The sequence below is a fragment of the Propithecus coquereli genome, unplaced genomic scaffold (assembly GCF_000956105.1).
Source record: "Propithecus coquereli isolate 6110/MARCELLA unplaced genomic scaffold, Pcoq_1.0 Scaffold143, whole genome shotgun sequence".
NCBI lineage: Eukaryota > Metazoa > Chordata > Mammalia > Primates > Indriidae > Propithecus > Propithecus coquereli.
The window spans coordinates 2366317-2377990 of NW_012138636.1; positions in this window are offsets into that span (position 1 = coordinate 2366317).

Sequence of the window (11674 nt, forward strand, 5' to 3'; positions counted from 1 at the left end):
TTTGATTTTTTGACTTACGATTTTATTCTTATGTCAATGGTGAATGATTTTATTGTTCAGATTGGAGAATGTTTATAAAACTGTTTAGATTTAGCAGCATGAAATAAACACCTGTTTTTAAAAGTATTGAATCAAATACATGGAAAGCATCTTGTATCATGTCTGATATATAATAGGCACTTAATAACATGTAGGTGTCTTTGAATCAACATTTTAATTCTTACAATCTTATTACTAGACAGATAAGGATCCTTGAGTGCCAGTTTTCATACATTCTTCACCTTTTCTCAATTTCTACCATATTATCTCCTTTTAAATAATCCAGGTAAAAGTGAATTCCATCGTTATACTATCTCAACACCAACACAAAATTATTCCAACAAAAATATTTTTCTTAATAAAACTAGAAAACACTAAATGCTAATTCTCACCTTCCAACAAAACTTGGTGGAAAAATAATTTATGAATGTATGTGGAATGTTCTCAAATATTCTGGATAAACTGTTCACAAAATTTTATATTTTTCAAATGTTTACAAATACTTTTCATTTTAGAAAGCTTACAAATTTTAATGTTTCTGTATATTTTTCATTTGTAATAAAATGGTTTAATTATGCTTTTCAATTCAATTTTTAGTTTATAGAAGCATGTGCACTCGCAAAAATGTTCCCATTTTGTTTTGAGATTTAAAAGTTTCAAAGTCTAAAAAGATCTGCAAAATCTGACATTAATTTTGCTGTTTCATTTCCCTTGAAATTGAAATTTGTCTTTGGAGGCAGCTCTCCACAAAACCATCCCCATGTAACTGATTTGGCACCTGAACAAAAGAAACCGTCTTATCCTTCGGTGATCTTATTCAACAAGATAGGAGCTCAAAGCAGTCAGTATAATAATATCTCCCCTTAGTTCAATAATTTTAAAAAGTATAAAAATATTTGGCACCATGCTTTACAAGCCCTCAGTGAATTTCCTCCTAGCCCCGGGGACCTACAGCTTTGCTTCACGTCTTAGCTGTGTCACCGTGTCTCCCTCAGCTTTCCTGTTTTGATCTGAACTCGTGCTTGAGAGCAACTCCCGCGGTTGTCTCCAATTCACAGAAATGAACAGTCCAGGGTGCAAGAGACCCCTTCCTCACCTGTGCCCGACTCCCACCATTTTACAAATCAAGAAACATGCTATTTCTGATCACACACGGCAGGAATGAGGCCCGAACTCCAAGCCTCCCAACACCCCCAGCTGCTCAGTGCACGGCATGCAGACATTTCGGGGGGCTTGGTGGAGTCTGCCAACACCCCTAGCTGCTCAATGCACGACATGCAGACATTTCGGGGGGCTTGGTGGAATCTGCCAACACCCCTAGCTGCTCAATGCACGACATGCAGACATTTCGGGGGGCTTGGTGGAGTCTGCCAACACCCCCAGCTGCTCAGTGCACGGCATGCAGACATTTCGGGGGGCTTGGTGGAATCTGCCAACACCCCCAGCTGTTCAATGCACGACATGCAGACATTTCGGGGGGCTTGGTGGGGCTGCGCTGCGGAAGAACAGCGCACCCACAGCCGAGTCAGGCCAAGCTGCGGTTTCCCGAGCAAGCCGTGCCAGTGCGCACCTAGCGTTTCAGCACTGCGGGAGCTTAAAAGAAACCTCTAAGACGTGAGCTTAGGTTGCAAAGATTCTTAAATTTTACCTTAACAAACGAGCAACATTCTCCCATTAAAAGCTTTGACGGGTTACAAAAACACCACAATTTTGAGAGCGCTGCCTACCCGACCGCTGTTTTCCCCCTTCAGTTCCGGATCCCCAGACTCCTTTCCTCCTGAGGGCAAACGGCGTCTCTGTAAATGCCGTTCGTTCAGGAGGAAACTTCGACTTAGGAGGCAGTTTAGTTTTTATATGTAGAACTGCTGTGGGAGTGGCGGGGGTGGGGAGGGGTGTCCCCAAATCTCTGCAGGCCAAGCTCTTCCCGGGAGCTGCCGCTTTACCGTCTGCTCCAGAACGTTCAGTTCCCACCGGCCGCGGGCTCTTGGTCGGCCTTCGGGAGCCGAGGTCTCGCACCCGCGTCCTCCACGGGACGCTCCTAGAGCACAGCGAGTGTCCTGCACACCCCGCCACGTGGCGGCCCCAGCAGCTCCTCGGCTACCTGGGGGAAGCACGTAGGCAAGGTTGGCGTTGGGGGTAAGGGGCCTGCACTCTCATCACCAACTTCCCAGAATTCCCGGGCACGTTCCGGCTTCCGCATGGAACTCGTGCTGGCGCAGAGCTTGCGGGCTGCTCTGCGAACGTCTCCTATAGTGCTCGCCCACCCCGGAAACCAAGCACAGGGTCCTGGTTGTTTAGTCTCCGTGGAAAAGCCTCTAGATCACCCCTAGAACGAATCCTGGGTAATGACATATGGCTATTCCCCGAGTGAAACATCCAGAAAATAAACTCAAGGACATCCCATAGCTTAAACCCAATAAAACAGATTGTTTCGTAGACCAGGAATGCGCAAAATAGCCTCTCCCACGCAGAAGGCCTCTCTGTCACTCTGATAGTGTTTGCCTTTTTTGTCACTACTAATAATGCTTCATATCACCAAAAGAGTTTTAAATAAAATTGTACTTCAGTGAAAGAGGCCTCTCTTCTCCTTAACCCAGAACTATAAAGCTGGGTTAGAATGGGCAAGGCTTGGAAAAAACAGAAAATAAATTCCTATGGGCAGAATTCAATGTGGCTTTATTTACCGTTGGTACCTTGCTTGAACCCAATTCCTTCTGAGTAGTCTTGCATGCACAAGAAAAGCAAGGCTTTCTGCCAGTTTTGGGAATGTGCTTTTAGGACCACAGGACATAAATTTAGGTAACACAGTGATTTGGTCTTTTCAGCAAATACTGAAACAGACACTCAGCAAAGAGAGGCTGCTGGATTGAGTTTACCTGGGCAAAAAGGAGGACGAACATCAGTGGCATGATAATGACGCCTCACTGTGGGAACCAAACTGGTTTAGAATCAGACAGACTTAGGAACTCAACGCAATTCAGGTTACACGCAACAGGCCCACGTCTTATGGAGAGGCGCCTGCTGATTGAAGATTAGCCTGCAGCTAAAAGGAAAAGTAAGAAGCGTGGAGGAACTGGTCAAACGAGATCAAGTGTTATACTATTAATATTTGTTTTGCTGTGCCGTGTGGGGTGCTGAGGGCTGGAGGAAGCAGGTAGCCGCAGTGTGAACACACGATCCACTTTCACAGTGTCTGAACAACTCACAGGCCGACACAGTGAAGAGTAACCACTTCCATCAAACACGTCTGTGTGTCTAGTGCCCCAAAAGGCGGCAACTTCATAATCATTAATGAGAACATGAAGGGTGAGATGCGAAATATGTAGCTGAACAGAAGCATATTCAATTTTGTCACCAAACAGACAAGAAAATAAGGCTGATTTCAGGCAGAATTAAACTCACCTGACTTTCCTTTCTGTCCTCAACCAGCGGACTCCACAAGATAACAAATCCTCTTGTAAAATATTTGAATCTCTGGCTCCTTCCTGAGGTTGCATGGAATTCTGCGTACAGCTCCGTATTTCCCCTGCTGTCCTTAGCCCGGACCCCTCAGTGGTTCTGGTGGCTGACACGACTGCTTTTAACCCTGTCTGTCCCGAACTAGCAGGGAGGCTCATTAGTGCTCGCGACAAGTTAAGTAGGGACAGCCTGTTGAAAAGCTCTTTGTCATTGAGCATGGATGGAATATCTGTCTCCCTGTGTTCCACTTTTTAATAAACCTCACGAGAAGCCTCGACCCAGAATAAACGTATCTATGTGTACGTAAAGAATTTTATCCAGTGCGATGATTTTTGGCTCTGGCCACACATTCCCTTCACCTGCAGAGCGTTTTAAAAATTACCATGCCTCGTGGTTTACCCAAACCAATTAACTGGAACACCTGAGGTGGGGCAAGACAACAATATTTGTTAAAATCTCCCCGGATGATTTAAATATGCAGCTAGGGCTGAAAACCGCAGATCTAATCTAAGAAATCACGATAAGACCTGCGATAGGTCACATGCCAATTTCAGAGTTGTTAGAAAAAAACTGCTGAAATGTAGTATACACATCCTGTGGTTGTGGTTGTTCTCAATTCCTTAGAGCTCAACAATCTCTGAAATAAGGTATGTAATCTACTCCCTCTTTCCCCCAACAATGATCATTGCTACACTTTCTTGAAAAACATAGGTAATTTAACAATGTTATCGTTAATACGTCTGAAATGTTTGCATGACAGTTGAAATAGAATATTTTTATATTAGCATGAGCTGCCATAACACAATACCGTAGACTGGGTGGCTTAAACAGTAGGAGTTCAACATGTCAGGGTGCCAGCAAGGTCAGGTTCTGGGGAGGGCTCTTTTCCTGGCTTGCAGATGGCCACCTTCTTGCTCTCACATGGGAGAGAGAGAGAGAGCAAGTTCTCTGGTGTCTTTTCTTAGAGGGCACTAATCCCATCATGAGGGCTCCACCTTAAGGACCTTATATAATCCTAGGAAACCACCTCCCAAAGCCCCGGTCTCAAATATCATCACATTGAGTGTTAGAGCTTCAACATATGAATTTGGTAGGAGGAGGACACAAACATTCGGTCCATACAATTTTACTGCAAGCAATTTGACTAATCTGAATAAATAAATATTAGCTAAGACTTATTGAGTACTATGACACTGTATACATTTCATATATACAATCTTATTATATTCTAACAACTCTGTGAGACATGGGTTATCATCCCCATTTTACAGAAGAGGAGGCATGAATTGGTGAAGAACTTAGGAAGCAGCAAAGCCGGATCTGAATGCCGCCGTCACCGGCGTTGGCAACAGCCGTCACGACTGGCCCCATCAGCATCATTAAGGGTTTGGTGAGATTTTTAAGCAGAAGTACAGTGTGCAATAGCTGCCATCACAGGGGTCAGCAGAGCTATGTCATTTAGGGGCGGACTCGGCTCTGGGTAATTGAACATCTGACTAATGATGGCTTCAAGAAATAGGACTTCATGGATCCCACATAACAAGTCTGGAAGTGGGCAGGTCAGAATTCGTGCAGTGGCTCAACGACGCTGGGAGGGACCCAGGCTCTTCTGTCTTTCTATAATCCCTCGTGGACGGCGTTGCCAGACTTAGCAAATAAAAACAGGACACCCAGTTAAATCTGAGTTTCAGATAAACAACGAGTAGATTTTAGTGTACGCATGTCCCGCGTGATCTCTGTAACACACCTACGGTAATAAAGACTCTGACTCCATCTTTGACATGCCCAGGGCTTTCGAGCTCAACGCTCCCCTCCCCCGCTTGCCCCACACCTGGGCAAGACACCAAGAAAGCCGGGGCGCTCCCTCCTCCTCCTCCAGCGCCAGCTCGGGAAGTTCAAACCACCCCAGGCGTCCTGCCCGCCCTGCTCCCTCTGGTGACTTTCAGACCTGCTCGGGAGCCTGCCCTGCACCCCCCAGAGAGCCTCGTGATTTGAGTCACAAGCCTTTGGTTGCGTGTGGCATCAACAGTCTCAACACCTGAACCGAATTTGGGGTGGGGGTTATCCGTTTCTGGGAGTGACCACAATATGGAGGGCGACCACGACACTTACACTAAAGCACTGTTAGTCATTGATCTGAAATTCTCCTGTTTTCTGTGGCGATCCTGTCTATAGAGGCTTTTATCTCCATGCCTGTTTCCCCGGAGTCACAGGTGGGTGCTGTCACCTCCGGGTCTCAACAGGAAGAGGCGAACAATTTTTCCTTCTGCTGACACTTGGGCTTTTTAGTAGGGGAGAGAAGGCTTCCCGGGCACTTCTGGCTATGGTCCCATCCCGCGGGAATCTCTCACGTGGGTATGCTTGCTGCAGAGAGGCTTAGAACAGCGAGAGTTTCAGCCTTCCGTAACAGGAAGAATAAAGGGCTGCAGCTGACTTCGGGAATGTCAACCCAGGGTCTCCTAGGACGCTGTCTAGGAGACATATGCCATATGTAGTAGGCACAATATTTTTGTAATACCTCCACTTACCCATGAGCTAGTTTCTCTCTCTCGAATCCTGTTAGTTCAAAGGGCGAGGGGACAAATGTAGCCCTGGGAAGAACGGTGTGGTCCAAGCACCAGCACCTCTGTCGTTACCTGGGCGCTTGTTAGAGAGATGCACACTCTGAGGCTCCACCCCAGAACTTCAGAATCAGAATCTGCATCGTACCAAGGTCCCCAGGTGGCTGCCCGGACACTAAAGTTTGAGAAGAACTAGCCTAGAAGAACCCTGGTTCTCACACGTGGCTGCCATTGGAACAACCCAGGGAGCCTTAAAAAAACACCACTGCCTGCCCTAGAGATTTTGACTCAGTTGGCCTGGGCTGCAGCCTGGGCATCTGCATTTTTCAAAGCTCCAGATGATTCTAATAAGCAGCGAAGTTTGAGAGCAGCTGGCCTAGAACCGTGGCTCTCAACCCTGGCCGCCCATCGCAAACACTTAGGGTGCTTGGCTTGAAAACCACCAACACCTGGGCCCCCCTCGGAGCAGTTAAATCAGATCGGGGAGGGGGCATGAGAAGGTGGGACATGGGCCACAACGGTATTTTTGAAAAGCTCTCGGATCATCGTAACGTGTGCAAAGAAAACCACGCGAGGAGGAGGAGGAAGCGAAACGTTCCCATCCTGCAGCGCGGTGGTCTGCGGTTAGGAGAGGGAGAGTGGCGTCAGCTGGGCGGAAGGTTCTGTGGGCAGGAGGGCCGGGTGAGGGTGCGGGCAGGTTTTGCTCTGACTCGGATCCGGATTCCTGGAGGGAATTGTCTCTCACATAGCCACTGCCGGGTCTGGACGGCAGCCAGGCGAGGTGAGCTCTGCAGCACAGCATGAAGTGGCGGGGTGAGCACAGGCGCAGGAGCGTGCAGTGGCAGAGCCTCGGCTCTCTGGGCTACTCTCGGTCCCCGCGCTCCCGCATGTGCTGCAGAGGACGGGGCCGCAGCTGAGTCGAGCGTCAGACGCACTGTCCCGGCGCCCACCACACAAGGGCAGGCGACCTGCGGCCCCCAGGCAGCGCCGCTGGGGGGCCCGTGCAAGCCGGGGCAGAGCCTGGGACGCGCCTAGTGGCGGCGCGAGCTGGCGCAAGGTCGAGGGAGCCAGGGAGAGCGCCCGTGCCCTGGCCAAGTCAGAGACCAGCCCACGCCCGTCACCGACTCCGCCCGCAGATGCCCGCAGGGCAAGCAGCGGCCACGATAAGAAATGCTGCGGAGCCCGGCGGTGCCAAGGGCCACTGCTCCGGGACAAACAGCCTTTCCCCTTCGCCCCACCACCGCGAGTCCCCTTGCCGCGCGGGCCGTGGCAGTCTGCATCGCAAGGGCTGCGCCGGCGTGGCGGTCAACATCCACTCCGCTCGGTCTGGCCTGTGCCGAATCGCCTGTTAAATATTTTGAATGTCACCCCTGGATAAAGCCACCGCTCCCCCTCCTACACCCAGATGCTATGTTGGGCAGAAACGGAGGGCGCGAGAGGCAACATCTGAGACGCTGCCCACTGCACCTAACCAGACTATTTTCATCATCGCACCGGACTAAAGTTACAGGATTAAACTAAAGCTTCCCCCACCCCTACCAGCCAGCAGGAGTGCTTGAGGAAAATCAGTAGTTGCAGGCAAAATAAAGGAATTACTACAGGTCTAACACTCTGGGAGGCTGAGGCAGGAGGATCGCTTGAGCCCAAGAGTTTTAAGTTGCTGTGAGCTAGGCTGATGCCACGACACTCTGCCCAAGGCAACAGAGTGAGACCCTGTCTCAAAAAAAAAAAAAAAAAGGAACTACAAGTTGTCTGCACACCTAAGAAAAAATAATTTGAGGAAATTTCCATCCCTGCTGCAGATATAAGGATAATTTGGTTCCTCTATTAAGTATTTGTCTACAAAATATGGATTCATATTCTCTATAGATGTATCCAGGTGTCTTGTTTCTGTTAATCTGATGTCAGTCCCTAACACAATGCATTCTTCTTTATCTGTTTAAACAGGAAAAGGGAGAGAGAGAAAATTGTGTATAAGCCCAAAAGGGAAAAAGTAAGATCTATACCAAAAAAAAAGAAGGACCAATGACAGCCTGAGGTCATCAGGGGAAACCAGATGGAAAAACGGCCCACTGCTGTGTAGAATAGCCCCAAACACGAGGAGGGACCTGCTTACCAGACTGGATCCCCGTCTCTGGGAGATGAGGCTTCTGGAAAATGCCACTACTTTGATTTCATTAGGTCATTCCGTGAATATTTATTTAACTCAGTTCTATGCCAGGCCCTGTTCTAGGACCCAGGGAATGAACAAAACAGACAAAAACACCTGCCTCCCCAAATGTTACAGCTGGGGGCAAGGGTGACAGACGATAGGCCACACAAATAGGTAAAAATATGATTTGTTATACAGCGCTAAGAGCTATAGAGACAAATTATACAAAAAAAGGAGAGAGGGAATGTCTATAGTGGGGAAAGTCTCAGGAGAGGGGGACATTTGAGCACCAACCTGGAGGAGATGAGGAAGCAAGCCATGCAGATAGCCCAGGGAAGCACTGCCGGCAAAGGAAACTGCACGTGCAAAGGCCCTGGGGTGAGAAGGGCCTGGGATGTGCAGGGGTTAGCAAGGAGGCCGGGGCAGCACCAGTGGATGGGGGAATATCAGGAGATGCAGTCAGTGAGGGTGTTGGTCCAGGTGCAGGACTTCACAGTGACAGGTTCTGATGAGACCCTTGTCAACTCCAGCACTATTGACATTTTGAGCTGGATAATTGTTTATTGGTGGAGGGGTGGGGAATTGCTGTGCGTTGCAGAATGTTTAGCAGCATCACTGCTTTCTACCCACTAGATGCCTGCAGCAGCCCCTTCCTGGTGGTGACAACCAAAAATGCCAGTCCCCAACTGGGTTTTTGTTTTGTCTTGTTTTGTTTGGCTTCTTGTTTTGAAAGTGGCATGGAGCCACCCTGGCCTCCAAAGAGACATGATTCACCCACTTTCTCTCTCTCCAACTAGCCTGGCATGGGGGCTGCAGAGAAGAGAGGCTGAAATGCCCGTCTGGAGATGGGACCCAGGTTGGCTGGCGCGGGCGGTTGTTATCCAGCCTCTCTCTGCTGCCAGCTGAGGCTCTTCACTCACCGCATCTTGCATCCCGCCATAGAGGGCAGGTGGAAAGAGATGCACAAACCAGAGCCAAGGACCAGTCCCCACACCGTCTGGGGAGGGGAAAACGGATGGCTTTGATGGTGAAAAGGGCTCGGCTGGATACACACTTCAGGAAATCAGCCTCCAGGAATGGCCAAAATTAAATCCTTACGGGCCGCTTTTAAGCCAATGGTAAGTAGCTGATCGGTTGTGTGTGGCCCAGCAGACACCCCTCCAGATTCAGAAATCCCGTTGGATACAGGAGTTCTTTTTTTTTTTTTTTTTCTTTTTTTGAGACAGAGTCTCGCTTTTGTTGCCCTGGCTAGAGTGCCGTGGCATCATCCTAGCTCACAGCAACCTCACACTCCTGGGCTCAAGCGATCCTCCTGCCTCAGCCTCCCGAGTAGCTGGGACTACAGGCATGTGCTACCATGTCCGGCTAATTTTTTCTATATATTTTTAGTTGTCTGATTAATTTCTTTCTATTTTTAGTAGAGATGGGGGTCTCATTCTTGCTCAGGCTGGTTTCGAACTCCTGAACTCAAACAATCCGCCCACCTCGGCCTCCCAGAGTGCTAGGATTACAGGCGTGAGCCACAGCGCCCGGCCTCATACAGGGGTTCTTAATCTGTTTTATGCTACAGAGCCCTTTGGAAATCTAGTGAAGACTTTATGCTTCTCAGAACAATGTTTTTAAATGCAGAAAATAGTAATACATAGAACTAAAAAGGATGCCAATTATATTGAAACAAAGCTATCAAAATATTTAAAAACAAATGTGTGCTTTCGTGATATGTCTTTCATTGTGTTAAATGATAATATCAAGTGGCATTTCTATGAATAAAAACTACTGTGACTTTGAAGTCGTGACAAATGTAAATTCAATTTTGAGAAAGCTGAAACTCCCACATGATATGAAAAATAGTTTTCCATATTTTGATAAAGTGGCAGAAACTGCTTATATAAAATACTATGGTTTTTTTATTTGTTAGTTTTGGTTTTGGTATTTTTCCCCTACATTTGGAGTTATAGGAAATGTTAAAGTTTATGTAAAGCTTAGTGAAAATAAAGATACAATTTTCTTCCTCATCTAAGTTCATGGGCCTCCTTAAACCCGGGTGAAAAACCTTTTGTAACTATTAATAAATCAGTAGCTCTCAACCAAGGGTGATTTTATTTCGCGCCCCCAAGACATCTGGCAATGTTCTAGAGACATTTTTGGTCGTCGGTCCTGGGGGAGAGGTATCAGAATCTAGCGGGTAAAGGCCACAGATGCTGCTAAATATTCTACAGCGCAGAGCACATCCTGCCACAACAAAGAGCTCGTCCAAAGTGTGAACACTGCTGAGACTGAGAGATCTTGCACCAGAGGAAGAACCCCTGGGTCTGGAGAAACTGTAGTCAGAACAAATTCTCCAAAGGGAGTTGAGAAATCTGTCTCTCGCCCAAACTGCAGAGCCCTTCTTAGGAAGCCTGAAAAGCATTTCACCCTCGCCTTTACCCTAAGGGTTCCTAGTGTCTACATATGCTAGAAGATGTTTTCATGGTAACACAGTTCAAGACAGACACAAGGAAAGAGCACAAGTGCAATACGGGCAAAGGAACGGGCTGAGTTATTAAAGGAAAAGCAACTAACTGGTAAAAGACGTTTTGTTTGGCTTTTGGAAGTTTGGAACTTTATCAGGAAGTAATAAAGCGTCTCATTCTCCACTCTCATCCCAGGAGAAAGAAGCAGGATTGGATTCTCAGGGCCTGCGCTCCTTGCAGCACGCAAACTTCCCAGGCTGGAAATAAATAGTGTCTGAGATTTAGATCCAATGAGCACAATTATCCCAGAGCGTGGGTGGCAGTTGGTGCTTAGAGATGAAATACAGGAGTTACCTGGTCTGGGAGCAGAGGCTGGCTTCCCCGAGACTGGCTGCTAACGTGATGGGTGGTGACAAAGACTCCCTCCTTGCCCAGATTTCGGTTAGCCTCCTCCGAGCCTTCTTCGTGGCTAGGCCTCATCTCAGCCCCATCCTTGGCCTGGCTTCAGCAGGAATCCTGCTGAGTCGTTTTAGTGAGAATTCCCCGACTCTTGATATCTGATCAAATTCCTCATCCTCCACCCTTAATATCCAAGTCCTTGGCCTGCCTTTAGTTAGAATCCTGTGAAGCCAGTTAGACAAGAGTCCCCCTCCCCTGGCTGTCTCCTCTCACTAATTCCACATCTAGCGGCCCCTCGCCCTGGCTGCAAACCCCCGCGGTCCTTGCTGCGTTCAGAGGGAGTTCAGCGTCCCTCCCCTATTGCTGTAGTCTTGAAGAAAGTCTTCCGCACCATCTTAACAAGTGTCAAAATCATTTTTCTTTGACAGTCACACCCCGCGCTCTGCAGCACCGAGGATGGGACCATGGCCCCAGGGTACATGGGGAGGCCGTCAGGTCGGCCTCCTGGCGACTGTTGTTCTGCTTCTTTGGCTCCTTGCTTGGAAGAATCCCAAGCAGGCCGGCGCGAGGGAGGGATCGCAGACGGGAAGCAGTTCCACACAAACGGCTCT